Source organism: Rhinolophus sinicus, chromosome 3 (genome assembly GCF_057876585.1).
Source record: "Rhinolophus sinicus isolate RSI-liver-muscle chromosome 3, RSI-T2T, whole genome shotgun sequence".
Lineage (NCBI taxonomy): Eukaryota > Metazoa > Chordata > Mammalia > Chiroptera > Rhinolophidae > Rhinolophus > Rhinolophus sinicus.
Window position 1 is genome coordinate 104,789,439 of NC_142503.1, and position 14,807 is coordinate 104,804,245.

The following is a 14,807-nucleotide window of genomic DNA, read 5'->3' on the forward strand; positions in this document are numbered from 1 at the left end:
TTCCTGTTAAATCTCCACAAGGCTTCGTGTTAAACCTCACCTCAAGTGTCTCCTCCTGAGAGGACTTCTCTCCCACCAGTCAAGATTGCCCCTAAGTCACTATCACAGGACCTGTTTCAGTGGTTCCCAAACGTTCCTGGTTTATGGTACTCAATGTGCCAGTAATTTTGTTCATGGCAAACCTAGACCAAAGAAATACAGGGTAGTTTCATTTATTAAGTAGTTAGGTCTAAACAACATAACACAGCAGCTTTCATAGACTCTCACAGATGTGTTGTTTCCCTAAAATATACAAAATTTCCTGTGGTGCCTTGTGAATCTACTGCAGCACCCCAGGGTACCTAGGCACACAGTGTGGGAGCCACAGCCCTAACTTCTCTGCTTCGCGGCATTTTTCCTCTAGCTTAACAACTGTTTAATGTGTTTATTGGCTTTTTCTCTGGTTTTCCTCACTGAGGGGTAATCTAGTCCTGTCTTGTCCACCTATGTATCCATAAAACAAGGCACCAAGCAGGTGCTTGATATTGTTTCAGTGACTATGAAACTGATTGGACAATCAGGGAAGGCTTTCCAACGCAGGGGACACTTGACCTGGGCATGAATGAGGACTGAGCATGAGCCACGTGATGGGTGGAGAGAGCAGGATCTGCAGACACTGTGAGCCTTGCAGAGACTGGGGCGATGGCTGCCGTTGGGGGAGTGGTGACCTTGTGGGTGAACTTCTGAATCTGCATGAGGTCCTAGAAGCTTTGGGGAGCCACTGGAGAGTTTCATGCCCAGGAATGACGTGATTTAAGGCCGTTCTAAGATCTCTCTGGCAGGGACGAGGAGGGTGGACTGGAGCAGAGAAGAGATAAGGGGACCAGTGAGGAGGCCACTGGAGCAATTGCAGAGTGAAGAGAAGTAGCTGTGACCTGTGCAGGGCCGCGAGGACAGAGGGGAGAAGGTGGAGAAGGAGGCCTTAAGGACTCAGAACCCACAGACCTTGGGGAGTCACTGGATGGATTCTCAGAATATAACATTAGGACCAGGCAGGGGGACCTAATTTTATATCAGCAACCCAGCTGTATGGTTCACCCAGGGAACTGCAGAGGAGCAGCAGATTCAGGGGAGATGAGCCAATTGCACTTCATCGAGTTTGAGGTGCCTCAGGCACACACAGGCCAAGCTGGCCCATGGACCATTGGGTATATTATGGATTTCCTGTGCAGGAGAGAGGACTGGGATCAGCTCCCCTCAAAGTCAATAAGACCCGGGTTAGCTCTGGGATTCCTCTCTTCTCTCTGGGGGTGGACATAATGGTAGCTGTGGAACTGGATACTGGAGATGGAATCTTGGGCTTGAGAGAGCCAGGCAGAAACTAAATCAGCGGGGGTGAACCCCACCCTTCCCTACATGAGCTCAGGGATCCATACTGCACTGATCTCTAAACACTACTCGCCTGGTCTCTGCAGAGATCATTCTGAGGGCAGAGACAGGTTCTCACATAAAAGGTGACTGTGGCACAACTTGTGAGCTGCCTATGGGAGTTACACTTGGATAACAGGCTGAATTCTTGCTGGAATGGTGGTACTGCCTTGTCCCATTTGAGTCTGAGTTTGAAGTGAACCAGTGGAAGTCTGTGACAGTTCCCCAGTCAGAGACCCTAAATCTTCATCTTTGTAACATGGGCCGGTTATCCCTAAACAAGCAAACCTCAGAATGGGGGCATCTGCCACTCCCAGAAAGCTATCCCAGGTGGGTGTGAACTTCACACAGGCTTTAAAGGTTGGCCTTCCCCTGCCTCTGAAGGTTTTACTTAGGGCAAGTCTGGGCCTAAAGAAGTCTTCAGTGGGTAAAGCCACACAACTCTGTAGGACCTCAGCTAATCATCTCCAGGACTCTTGCTGTTGGAGCCAAAGGGAGGGGTGCTAGAGGGAGCCATGAGTCAGGGTTCAGATGTTGAGGGCTCAGAGGCCTAGATTTGGGCCTGAGGTTGGGCTTAGTTACAGCACCTTGAGCTGGGACAGAGCAGAGAAGAGAGCATGCTACATTTGGCACGTGGGACCAGAAAGATAAATGTGAGTCAGAGTTTATGTAAAAGGTGATAGTGGCGAAGATAAGCTAGGGGTCTTGAGTTGACAATGCTAGTTGCCTGCACAGTAACCTCACTGGTCTTCTTGCTTACTGTCAGTACGTGACACTGAACTTGTTGGTGCAGCCAAAAAATCTACATTTCCCAGCCTCCCTTGCAGCTAGCAATGGCCATGTACAGCTTTGGCCAGTGAAATGGAAGTGGACATTCCTAAGTAGAACTTCCGGGAAAACTTTTTACATGGGAACACATTGCTGGCAGCCACTGTTCGCCTTTCCTCTCCTTCCTGGTGTGAACACAGACACGGTGCTAATGAGGGACAGCCACCATGTAACCCCACGGCATGAAGCGTGAGGACAGAGTGCACACTGGAAGGGTGATTGGCAGAAAGAGGGGAGGAGCCTGTGTCCCTTGTGGAATGACGGAACTACCACCCCAGCCCTGGACAGTCTCTCTCAGGGCTTCTTTTTATGTGAGAAAAACAAAATCCCAATGTGAGCCCTATTTAATTAGTTAACTCGTTAGCTTTTGTCACTTGCAGCCAATCAAGTCTTAACTGATAGCGGGTCTGAAGTCAGGTAGACAGATAAGAATGAGGGGGACATCAATCCTGAAAAGCAGAAATGTAAATTTCTGCATGGTAAAATGGTTCAAAAACTAAAACTGAAAATAAGAAATAAAAAAAAAATCAGGAATTATAGAGGGACATAAGTAGTGGCAAAAAAAGAAGAGGCACAAGGAATGCCTACTCATTTCCTCGGTGGCAAAAGCCAGTCCCTCGGAGTAGCGGGCTTGGCTGTCACTACAAAAACTACCTGAGATCACCTGTCTAAGAGTGTGAAATGATGTCACCTGACTCCTGTAAATGCTGACCACAGACAAGAAGTGTCAGAACATTTTTCAATCATTCTCTTAGTGCCACAACTCTCAGGTGATTCCTCTCTAAGGAAAGAGTTTCACGTGACAAGAGAGAAGCCAGAGCCCTTCACACACCCGTAGGCTCACACAAGGCCAGGACAGTAGAGCCCACTGGAAAACCAGTTCTTGGCTGTCGTTTGTTTTGCTATATTTTTAGTAACACCCTTATTGAAGATGTTACCCTAGCATGTTGGGGTTTTGTTCACATCTCCTGTAGCACTTGGTAACCTGTGCTGTTCTGAATCGTATACAAGTATATGTTCAATCAACTTACACTGTATCAGTTCACTTATATGTATACATATACTATACACATATATAAATACTGTAGTTATATATAATATACCGGGCGTGCCAAAGAAATGTATACAAGTGGACACTGGTCAGCATTGCTCAAGCAGTAGTTCGCCATCATCAGAAGTGTCTGGATGCTGATGGGAACCACTTTGAGCACCTCTTGTAATTGCAGACATCAAATGGGACTTGTATTCATCTTTTGTTATCGGTATATATTGAGTATTACAATTTCAACACAGTTTTCCTTTCTTAAAATGTGTATACATTTTTGGGGCATCCTCTGTATACACTATCTGCATCTATCATATACTATGGAAATGCAACTGTATGTAAGTTCACTCAGCTGTGAATCCTGAGTAAGACGGCAGCATCTGACGCGACAGGAGGGCTGACGCACAGCACGTGCAGCGTCAGTAGTGAGCACTCTGACATTTGGCCATTGCTCAGAAAGACCTCACTTATGAAATGATGTGTTTACTCTCTCCAACTCTCATTTTCTATCCATTTTCTATCTCAAGTTGGCCAGGAGCCCGCAATTATCTTGCATAGAACATCTTGCCTCTATTCAATATATAATATATAATACATTATGATCCAATCTATTGTTTTTTAAGTCAACTGTTTCAGCTTTTACATTTTGCTTTCCGATGCTTTGATTAGATTTGTCCTCTCCCACCCTCCTTTCAAAGTTCCTTCATTTCTCTAATCTGTGAAGCATAAAACTTGATACTTTATTATTGTACACAGTTAATTTCAAGTTGGAAGCTTTTTAATAGATTTTATAATTGTCCAAACATCCTCTGTACTTGCGTTTGGAGAAGAGAATGTTTCCCTGTTCCTCTGTCACCCATAATGACCTCAAATTGTTTCCTACCACAGAAATTCACAAAGAAGCACATCCTATTATTTCCATTCTTTTCCTCACCCTAATTTTTATGAACTTTTATACTCCTGGTTAATTTCAATAGCATGTAGAATGTGTAGAGATGCATGTTTAAGTGCTTTCCGGACTGGCCCTACATACAAGCATTTCTAAGTATGTCCAGCACCGAAATGCACAGATTTGGCCTCATTTGCACCATTCTTTTCAGTAACTAGATCAACTCTAAGGATCACGCCATTTATCCCCGTACAATGGGGCCCTAATGAAGGCCCAGTTCCCACAAATGTTCTGGAATTTTATGAAAATACTTCTCTATGAGATTGGTATCGTGGATTAGCTCGACTTTATTCCTAAAATCAATCAATGTCAAAGACCTCATTCTCAGTTTTATATTTAAACATGTTCCACATTCCTGGGCAGATCTTAAACATAGTTAACTAGGTGCGTTCGCTGTTTGATTTGCTCGCTCTTTGGTGGCAGAAATTATGTAACATGTACTAAATAGAGGAGGGAGATAAGAAAGGGATGTCACAAAGATGAGTTAATGACACCCAGATGAAAATGGTCCTGGAGGTTCACAGGGGAGTCAGCATGGAAAGGGTTATTTGCATCTTTAAATTCACATCTGCTTTAAACTATTAATCATTCAAAAGGGGCAAACAAGATTTAGGGAATTAAGTCAGAGGACACAGTTCCATCAACTCTGCCATGAAATACCCTTGCCATGCTGAACTACCCAAAAGGATGGTCAAAAATGACCTTGGTGTTACCTAGCCCTGGTATGAAGGTAGTCAGCAGCTCAGATTGCAGAACTGGAAAATATCATCATGGAGAAGAAGAGAGGAGAGGACAGGGGAGGTAGGGAGAAGGGGGCAGAAAGGAGGAGGGATTGAGAATGAGAATAAATAGACACAGGTTTGGAAGTCAGATGAGTCCACTTTGGGCAAAATCAAACTCTGCCATGTACCAGCTGCATGACCTTTAATAACTGACGTTATTAAGTGTGAGTCCCAGTTTCTTTCTTTGCAAAGTAAGGAAACCAACACTTACCTCATAAGTTTACACTGAGAATAATCATATATAGAAAGCGTCTGATACCCTGAAAGTGCCAAACACGTGTTAATTGCTTTCCTTCTCCCTTCCTACCTCCTCCAAAGGAAAAACCCACACCTTTTCATCTAAAACAATCTCATATATAAAGAATTTTGCTAAGCCCCTAAGACATATAAACCTGGCCCTCAAATTGATTAGAAGATAATTGTATGGAACATATAGCACAGTCATCCCCACTAATCTGTGAGGTATATGTTCCAAGAACCCCCGTGGATGCCTGATGCTACAGACAGTACTGAACCGTGTGTGTGTGTGTGTGTGTGTGTGTGTGTGTGTGTGTGTGTGTGTATGTTTTCCCCATACATACATACCTATGATAAAGTTTAATTTATAAATTATGCACAGTAATCGATTAACAATCAATAACTACTAATAAAATAGAACAAGTACAATATGCTGTAATAAAAGCTATGCGAATGTGGCTTTAAGTAAAATACAAGTGACTTGAATACAAGCACCGTGATAGTGTGACAGTCGATCGGATGACCGAGATGGCTGTTAAGTGACTCCTGGGCAGGTGTCATACACTGCGTGGAGATGCTGGACAAATTGGTGATTCATGTCCCAGCTGGGACAGCACAAGGTTTCATCACACTCCTCAGAACAGTGAAACATTTAAAACTTATGAACTGTTTATTTCTGGAATTTTCCATTTAATATTTTCAGACCTTGGTTGGCCGTGGATAACAGAACCTGCAGAAAGCAAAACCGTGGATAAAGGGGAACTACTATATATGGTGACATAACAAAAAAAGAAAATGTCAAGGACACTATGAGCTTTGAAAACTCAGTGTTGGAGAGACCACTGCTCCATGGACAGTCAGAGCAAAAAGAAAGAAGCTTCCTCCCAGGAACTGAGGGAAGGATTGGACTTAGTACAGAGACACAGGAGGGCCTTCTCAGCAGAGCAGATACTGGGAGGCAAAACTGCAGAAACGGGGCAGCAACTGGGCACCAGGAGTTGAACTGATTAGACCAGAGGGAAGAGTTGGTGTCTGGAAATCACGAAAGACAAGATGGGAAAAGCAGGACCCATCTGGCCAAAGCCACTCCATCCGTCATCGATTCAATACCAGAGGATGTTCTCGAGCTTGGTGGTTAGATGACCAAAGTCATGTCATAAGAAGATTAACCTGGCTGCCCTGTGGGCTCAATGGAAAAGCTAGGCACCAGCGGCAGAGGGAGTCTAGCAATGAAACCTGGACCAGGCGGGTGGCCACGGCAGTGAGAGGAAGGAATAATTCTAGAGAGATCCTAAGGAAGAGAAGCATTACGAGAGGCAGCCACGGGATGAAAAAATATAAGAGTGACAAACAATTAAATACTGACCTCTAACTACTATCAGTAAGATATCAACATACACGCACAACTGGGGTGAAAAAATTCTAAATATTCGGAAATACGTTTAAGGTACTTGTACACAGCGGGAAGGTTTTGTGGGTCTCAACTTGCAATTGGCCCTAAAATGTTGGCATTTTAATTAGGTGAGAAATAATCAGCTTTCTCAAGAAGAATGAGTTGTTCCCCTTCTGAAAGCATGATAAATTACAACACTATATGGATTATTCCCATGGAATCTTTCTGATTAGACAGCGTTATGAGCCTTAGTATTGTTTTGGGTAACATAATCCAACAGCAGGGTTTCTATCAGTTAAAAAATTACTTAACCGTTAGATTTGAGTGACTATTAGATTTCCATAACTGACTCATGATGGCTTCATGCCATCCCCAGTTAAGTCGGCAGCCTACAACATTATAAGAACCAACCTACACCCCACCCTTACCTTGCAAAGAATTGTGTTTCCTTTCAATACGATTTCAACCCAAACATGTTTAATTCCTCACTGAAAATTCCACGGGCGTGTACCAGACACTCCATCTGCCAAGTACATGGAGTCGATGATCCAGAAGCAATACTCGACTTTTCAGGGCATCAAATCCAAACCATTGATTTTTTTTTAGACCATGCACTATGCCTATTCAACAAATGAGAAATCTTTACAGTCCTAGGGTTACATTTAAAGTCCGACAATAGTCATTTGAAAAGCAGAAAGAAAACAATTGCCACAGACTGCAGTTGCGTGGGGACAGTGAGGTTCGCTAGGCAAGGGAAGCTTATTCCCAGGGAACTTCAGTCTTCAGAGATTTACCTTCACCTCTGTAGACAGGACTCCTTGAACAAGAAAGTAATATAATAAGCTCTATAAAATAGAAATTTTAAACCTGTATATAAATTTTGTGTACATATGTACCTCTTTACACATGGCCATATTCCCGCTCTCTTCTCCTTATTTACAGAGCATTTGAAAAGCATTCCAGTTTGTATAACTGCATTCTCACTGCAGAAGAACTTGGGGTATAACAACTTCAAAACCTGTAAAACATCCTTCCTTTTGCAAAATACTCTTTAGGGGGTTAGAGTGCAGTGGCAGTGCTGGTATTCTTATTTCTTGAATGGAAAAGTCTGAACTATGCCTCGTGTTCATGTATTTCTTTCTCTCTGTTTGGTAATTAATAAGGCACAAAGCATCCAGCAAATGCTCCAGAGTGGTTTGTCTCATTTTAAGCTGCTACCACCCCAAGTGGGGTGGGGGCTGTGCCACAGTCTTTTCCTTTCGCTAATACTGTTTGTGGCAGAGACTCTGAGTCACTTGCTTATACTTATTCTCTCATTTTTTCCTTAGGACAGAACCCTAGTTATATTCTATGTATCAATGTCCCTGACTCAATAACTATAGTTTCTGCCCTCTCTTGTTGCTAGGGGTATCCAATGAGATGTCAGGGGAAAGGCTAGTTTCCCGGAACATTTCTTAAGAGAGGAATAGGCAATAGTATGCTTTTGCTTTTCTCCCCTTCCTTCCTCCTGCTGCCTGGAATGTGTTTCTGTTGACAGGAGCTCCAGCAGCCACCTTGGTCCCTGAGGCAACCTGGATGAAAGCTGCATGCTAAGGTGATAGAACAAAAAGACAGAGGAATTTAGGATTCTCAGTGCATACACACAAACTTCTCTGAAGTGAAAGAAAATGAAAATCACCTTTGGGACTATCCTGCAGTCATTCTGAGTCTTCTTTTCGTACAGGGGATTCTAACCCTAATTATTCTAATACTTCATCCCAACAGCTTTCTATTGTACATTAAGTCAATTTTTAATATGGGAAACTTTTTTTTATATACCATGAGGTAATATGAGGAAGCAAAAGCTGTACTTCAGGCAAGTTACAGACAAGTATCATTACACATCCCTAAGTTAGCTCAGTTCAGCTTCACCAAGGGACACCTCAGATTCACATGGGACGAGTGACGGTCCAAACTAATCTGTGACTTAAGAAACCAAAGGATGGTTTTTAGCTATAATCCAGCCCCACTCCAAGAGAGAAGCCTCTGCTCCAAGGCCAGCTAGCACCTGAGCTGGTGGTTTACTGTGTAGGGAAGAGAGGAGTGTGAATCCCAGTTACATACCCCGTCCTCCCCCCCTTCCACCCCCTTAACACACGCTCTGTCCTGAAAACTTTCAAAGCCTGAAGTTCTAAACAGTCCCTTTAGTGACTCTACTGCAGGCTTAAACAAGATGCATGTTCTTTTCCTGAAGTGAAGCCTCATGAGAAAACTGAAAACAAGCTATACTGGGTGCTTGGGAGAGTCCCTGGGGGTGGTGAGATGCGTTTGTGAAACAGAGCTTTAGACTTTCTCTTATATAGCCCTCACGGGAGGTTTCCAAACCCAAATCCTGTTCATAATATGGACTCTCTTTTTAACCCTTGGCAACCTCTGCAGTCTGCAGTTTTCCTGAGCCAACAGCTTGGAGATGTCCTGCTTGATTTCTTGGGTTATCACATCCCCTCAGCAAAGAGAAATGCCTTGTTTTCTCCTATGTCATATTTCTGCAACTAACAAAGAGAAACTATACCACTTAGTATTTTATTTTAGAGTGTTATTTAGGGGGGACTGGATACTGGGAACCATCGGCTAATCACGACAACATGCTCAAAGTGCATCCTCTATCAGGGCCGACGTCTGCTCTGGGAGAGGCTGGCTCCTGCACCATCTCCATCCCTGGATCTCTGCATTTGAGGGTAGGGTTGGAGTTGCTCCAAGCAGTAGGAGGGGGCTGCTCCATTTCAGTATTCTCAAAAATAACCCAACGATCCAAGTTTACAGTGAGTCAAACAAAGCTGGCTTGCTATTGGCAGTTGTCAACTTGAACTGTTAACAGTTTCTACCTTTCGAAGAAACTGTGGCTTGGGTCTCTCGCACCATTTTTTTCTGCCTGCTTTCTGAAGCGTAATAAATTGTCCACGTTTCCTAGGCCTCCCTCCTCTCACCTGTCATGGGCCCTCGCCAGGTCAGCTGTATCAATACTTCGGAAGGTGCGTGGACCATTAAGCAGGGACCAGTGGAGGTCTTTCTACCAGCACTTCATCAAGGCACATAAATCGCTTCCTAGGCCCCGAAACAGAAACATGTGCCCAAAATATGTCGATTTACAAAATGTTTTTATATCTTTAGGGTATTTTATTTCTCTTGCTTCTTGTGACATAAATAGCACAGAACCCTGACCCCAGGATTTTTTAATAACCAGCTGTGAAATTTCACTAGCGCTGGCATGAAATCAAGACCCAAAAATAATTCACCCCAATGTATGGGGGCTTCTGTCCTCCTCTGATGGGGCTTTGATTTGGTAATGGTTTATAAAGCCACTCTTCTTCCTGAACTGAAAGAGAACTTAAAAGAAAAATACTGAATTCGCTAATGGGCAAGGATCCAGACAGCTTTTCTGTTGGGGTCCATGGTGTAGTGGTGGAAGGGGAAGGGGCCAGAATACGGCAGAGTGAAGAGGAACCTTTATGTAATACTTACTTAGGCAGCTTGAAAGCTTTTAGAAATACTGAATTAAAAATCTGTGTCGTGCTGGATGGGGGAGTTGCTTGTGCTTTGCAATGGGACTCTGGGGCTGACATACTTGGGACCTCTGATGTGTTTAGGGCACAAGGTTTCCCACCCTGGAAGGTGGGGTCAGGGGAAAAAAAGATGGGGATGGACATAAGCCCAGTCCTTTCTTTTATGTTGGCGTTCATCTATTTTATTGTAATTTCTAAAAATAACACTCTCCTCCCAACAAGCTCAATTTGCAAAGAAAAACAGTAAGTGAAAACCGAAGCATAGTTTTCTGTAATTTTTTTCATTTATGAAGGTTCAGGTGTAATTTTAAAAGTCTCCCCATATCAGTATGCATCATTTCCTTAAAAAAAAAATCGACCTTCACAGTCTTCAATCAAATTAAAGTTGGATGACATCTGGGTGTTCCATCACTCAGAATCCTGTGAACTAGGAAGGTCTGGGTCAAGGCTGCTGGTACAGCCATGCCCTTGCTGGCACTCGTGGCCAGGCCTGGGGCTGAGTTCACATCCAGTGCCACCTCTAACAAGCTGCACTATGCTCTTGGCAGGCACCCACTCTGAGCCTCCCTTTCCCCAGCTTGAAGGATGGCAGCAGCCCTCTGTCACAAGGCAGCTGTGGTTGATCCGACATACTGTGCGTAAAACACCGAGCAGAGTGGATGGTACACAGTGCGAGCTCAATGCATATCTGCCCTCTGGATGAAAGAAGCTGTCTTTAGGACAAAGAGAGGTCATGCCAGCAATTTCAGAGCAACCCACAAAATATTCTTTGTGAACAAAATATTCTTTGTTCACATCGAAGTGTATGGAGTTCTTGGAGTAAAACTAAGGCCCAGGGTCATATACTAATTAATGTTGATGTATAACAGCCACATGACTCACATACACGAATACACGAAGCTCTCAGCGCCTCAGTTGACTCAGTTTTAAAATGGGGATAACAGTCAGCTACATGTCCTGGCAGAGGATAAAGATCACATGAAAGAAGCTCTTGGTACCTGTGGGGTGCGATACACATATGTGTAATTATTAAGTTTGACACGGCTCCAGTCCTAAGTCAGGGGGAATTATGAAAAAGTATTAAACATCCAAGGAATATAAGGGTGAGAGTTATAAGGAGGAAGCACTGACTCATCAGCCTCGCTTCAGAAGACACCAGAGGCAGGCCCCCAGTGAAGCGTCAGACTCTCCAGCTGTCTCAGAAAACCTGCCATTATCTCATTAACCCAGAACACATGGAGCGAGGTGAGGGGCAAGCTGGCTCGGTGCTCCTGTTCTGATGCCAGCCTCCTGAGCTCTTCCCCACCCGCTTTCACTCTGAGTAACCCAAGCAGGTTTGTTTCTATTAAGACATGAGAAACAACCATATGGTTCAGAAACATCTCCTTGCGGCCTCCTCCCTGCCAAGACGCCCACCTGAATGCACAAAATTTTATTTGGAAAGTTTGATGGCTGGTGTGGTTTTGCAAAGGGCTACTTTATGCATTATAGTGATTAACCCTTTTGAAACAGTTCATTACATGGTTTCTGAAAAAACAGAAAGAAGACATTACAGGAGGGCAAAAAGTTTAAACGTGGCATGCTTCAGGAATAATGCTTGCCACACACAAATCGATTCCGGCTACCAGGTTCCATGAGTATGGAATCGATTTAGGGGCTAATTTAGGAACACTGGGGAGCTTTTCCACTTTGAAGAAGACCCCGGGTGAACTCCAGGCCTGGGGAAAGAAAGGTAAGAGGGGTTTGCTTTCTAAACCACCATGGTTCTTTTCTGGAAAGTTTCTTTCTCTCAGGCTCAGGGAGGTGAAGTCAGGCCCTTAGCTTCCCTAGGAAAATATGCTTCCCTTCAAAACAAAACCCAAGACTCTAGGAACTGCCACACTCCTTCAGATGCATGGGGTACCGTCCACTAAGCTACGGATGCTGAGAGTGCGCTGTTTCGAGAAAAGGCACAGCTGTCAATATCCAAAGCATCAAGACTACAATATCTGTAACATTTAAATATGTCTCACAGATCCTGAAAAAAACCCAAACACCCCAACCGGAAGACGTGCAAAAGACATGCAAGAAGAGGCAATTCAAAAATGAAACGAAAGTGACAGTTATGAAGAAATGTTTCACCTCACTAGTAATCAAAGGTCGGCAAACAAAAATAAGACACCATCCTTCAACTTAAAAAATTTGTAAAGATTAAGAAGTATGATTATGCCCTATGTTGTCAAGGGTATGGCGAAGGGGCTCTAGTAATGGAAGAGTGAATCAGCCTTTCTGGAGGGCAATTGGCAAATGCCTTAAAAATGTTTATATCCCTTTGATCAAATCAGCTCCTTTTCTAGGCATTTGTGCTGAGAAAATAAACATACATGTCTATAAAAATGAACATGGAAAGATGTTCACTGTAGTACTACAAGGTTGGAAACTGTTTCTATAAAGGGCCAGATACTACATATGCTACAAGCTTGGCAAGCCAATCCGTCTCTCTTGCAGCTACTCAACTCTACGATTGTAGGGAGAAGTCAGACACAGACAGTACGTAAGCAAAGGGAAACGGCTGTGTTCCAACAAAACTTTATTTACAAAAACAGACAGTTGTGGGCTGGCTTTGGCCCATGGACTATAGTTTGACGACATGTGTAGTTTAATTTACAACAACAAAACAAACAGAATCACCTAAACGTCTAACAATATGAAAACAGTAAACTAATTTATTTGATGCAGCTATGACAACTTTTTTCTCTTTTAGTAACTTAGGAAAGTGGTCATGTGAAAAAAAGATCAAAATACAAAACTGTAGGTTTAGAGTAATCCCAATTTTGTAAAGGAAGAGAATGTGGAAAACATGGAAAAGGGATTAGAAGAAATACACAAAGATTTTAACAGTGATGGTAGTTTGAATTTTCTTTTTTATATTTCTCAGCATCTGAATTTTCTATAATGTATATGTGCTTGATTTTTAAAATAGAAAAATGTTTACAATGACAGAAGTGGACTTCTGGCGTGAACATAATTGCACAACTGCATTCTCTCCCCTCCTGCATGTGGGAATAATCCAAAAACGAGGACAAAAGGAAAAAAAAAAACTTACTATCTTCCATTTCTGGCAAAACCAAGAAACAAACATCAATTTTTTTGTAAAGGATACAAAAAGCAAACACATTTTGTCTGGTGCTTTGGAGGAGGAAGTGCAGGGCAGAGGTGGAGGGACTGCGTAGGCGGCAGCAGGTTTCGTAGAATAATGCACTTCTGCAGGGTGACAGGGTCTCCTGAGTGGCTAAGGCTGGTCCATCAACTGCAAGAGAGGGTTTGCTCACGGGGCTGAGCTGGGCAGCAGCCAGGAGTGAATGCAGTGTCATGGGCCTGAAGCTTATACAATTTGGGGATTCCTTTTAAAGACAATAACTATTGACGAACTGCAACTATCTGCTTGACCCACATGTACAATACCCCGTCTCAAAATACCTTCATTCCTTATATTTTGGCTGCATAGTCCTTGGTCATCTCTTAATGGAACAATAATTTTTAATATGCAAGAACTCAGGGAATATTGTTCCCATGAGCTTTCTGTGGAAATTTCTAGAAGATGAACTACAGCCAACCAAACGATGACTGGGGAAACCATGGCCAAGGCACTGGTGGGCCACTCTGAATGTACTTACCTGTAAATCTCAAACTACAATAAAGTTGAGCGTTATAAGTTAGAAAGGGAACAATAAGCCGAAGGGAAGCAGAAGAAAGGAATTAATAAAAATAAAAGCAGATATTAATGAGTTAGAAAATAATAGAATAAAAAGAACTAAAAGCTTTTGGGGGGAAAGACAGTTAATCTGCTAACTCACTTATTCAGAAAAAGGGAGGAAATCATAAATATATAAAGTAAGGAGTATTACAAGGAGATAACTACAAAATCTAAGCAAATTAAAAGAACCACAAAAAACTACTTTGCTAAACTCAAAACAAATACATTTGAAAACCTAGATGAATGGACAATTTTTGAAAAAATATACCTAAGCGATATATAAAACATAACACATATACCTAAAATAAATATACCAGGACTCTAGAAAAATTCTAAATAGACAAGTTTTCATGGGAAAAAAAATGAGGAAAGTTGACAAAGAGCCTCATCTCCTCAAAAGGACCAACTCCAGCTGGTTTCCCATATAGGATTTCCACCAAATTTCAAAGAACAGAAAGTCCCAATGTAATTTAAACTATTCTAGAATGTAGAAATCAAATGAAAACTTCTCAATTTTCTGATGTGTGCAGTAACAAAATGCAAGAAAGATTTCAAAAATAAAGTCACAGACCATCTATGAATACTGATACAAAAATCCTAAATAAAATATAACCAACTGTTGAGAGTTTAGCTAAACTATTCCGCGGCGTGGTTGCCTTGGCATCCCTTTGTTTGGCCACGTGGCCTGCAGGGACTTTAAGCTGACATTAGCCTCCTGTGCAAGTGCCTGCTCTACGTAGCAGCCTCAAAACCACACGCAAATGTAAGTTCCAGATATGACTTCCCTGATAGCCCTGGTAACCAACAGTCTCTTCTGCCTCCCAGTACCTGTAAGTCTTATGTCTTGGATACGACCGCCCTTGGGCTCACGAAAGCCCTACTCTTTTG

The 14,807-nt window shown here is 42.8% G+C and overlaps 1 protein-coding gene across 1 annotated transcript in view; it reads right to left on the reverse strand.

Moving 5' to 3' along the window:
- The window catches only part of THSD4 (thrombospondin type 1 domain containing 4), a 583,467-nt gene that overhangs the window by 255,382 nt on the left and 313,278 nt on the right, over positions 1-14,807 (reverse strand). The gene's annotated exons all lie outside the window — the stretch shown is intronic.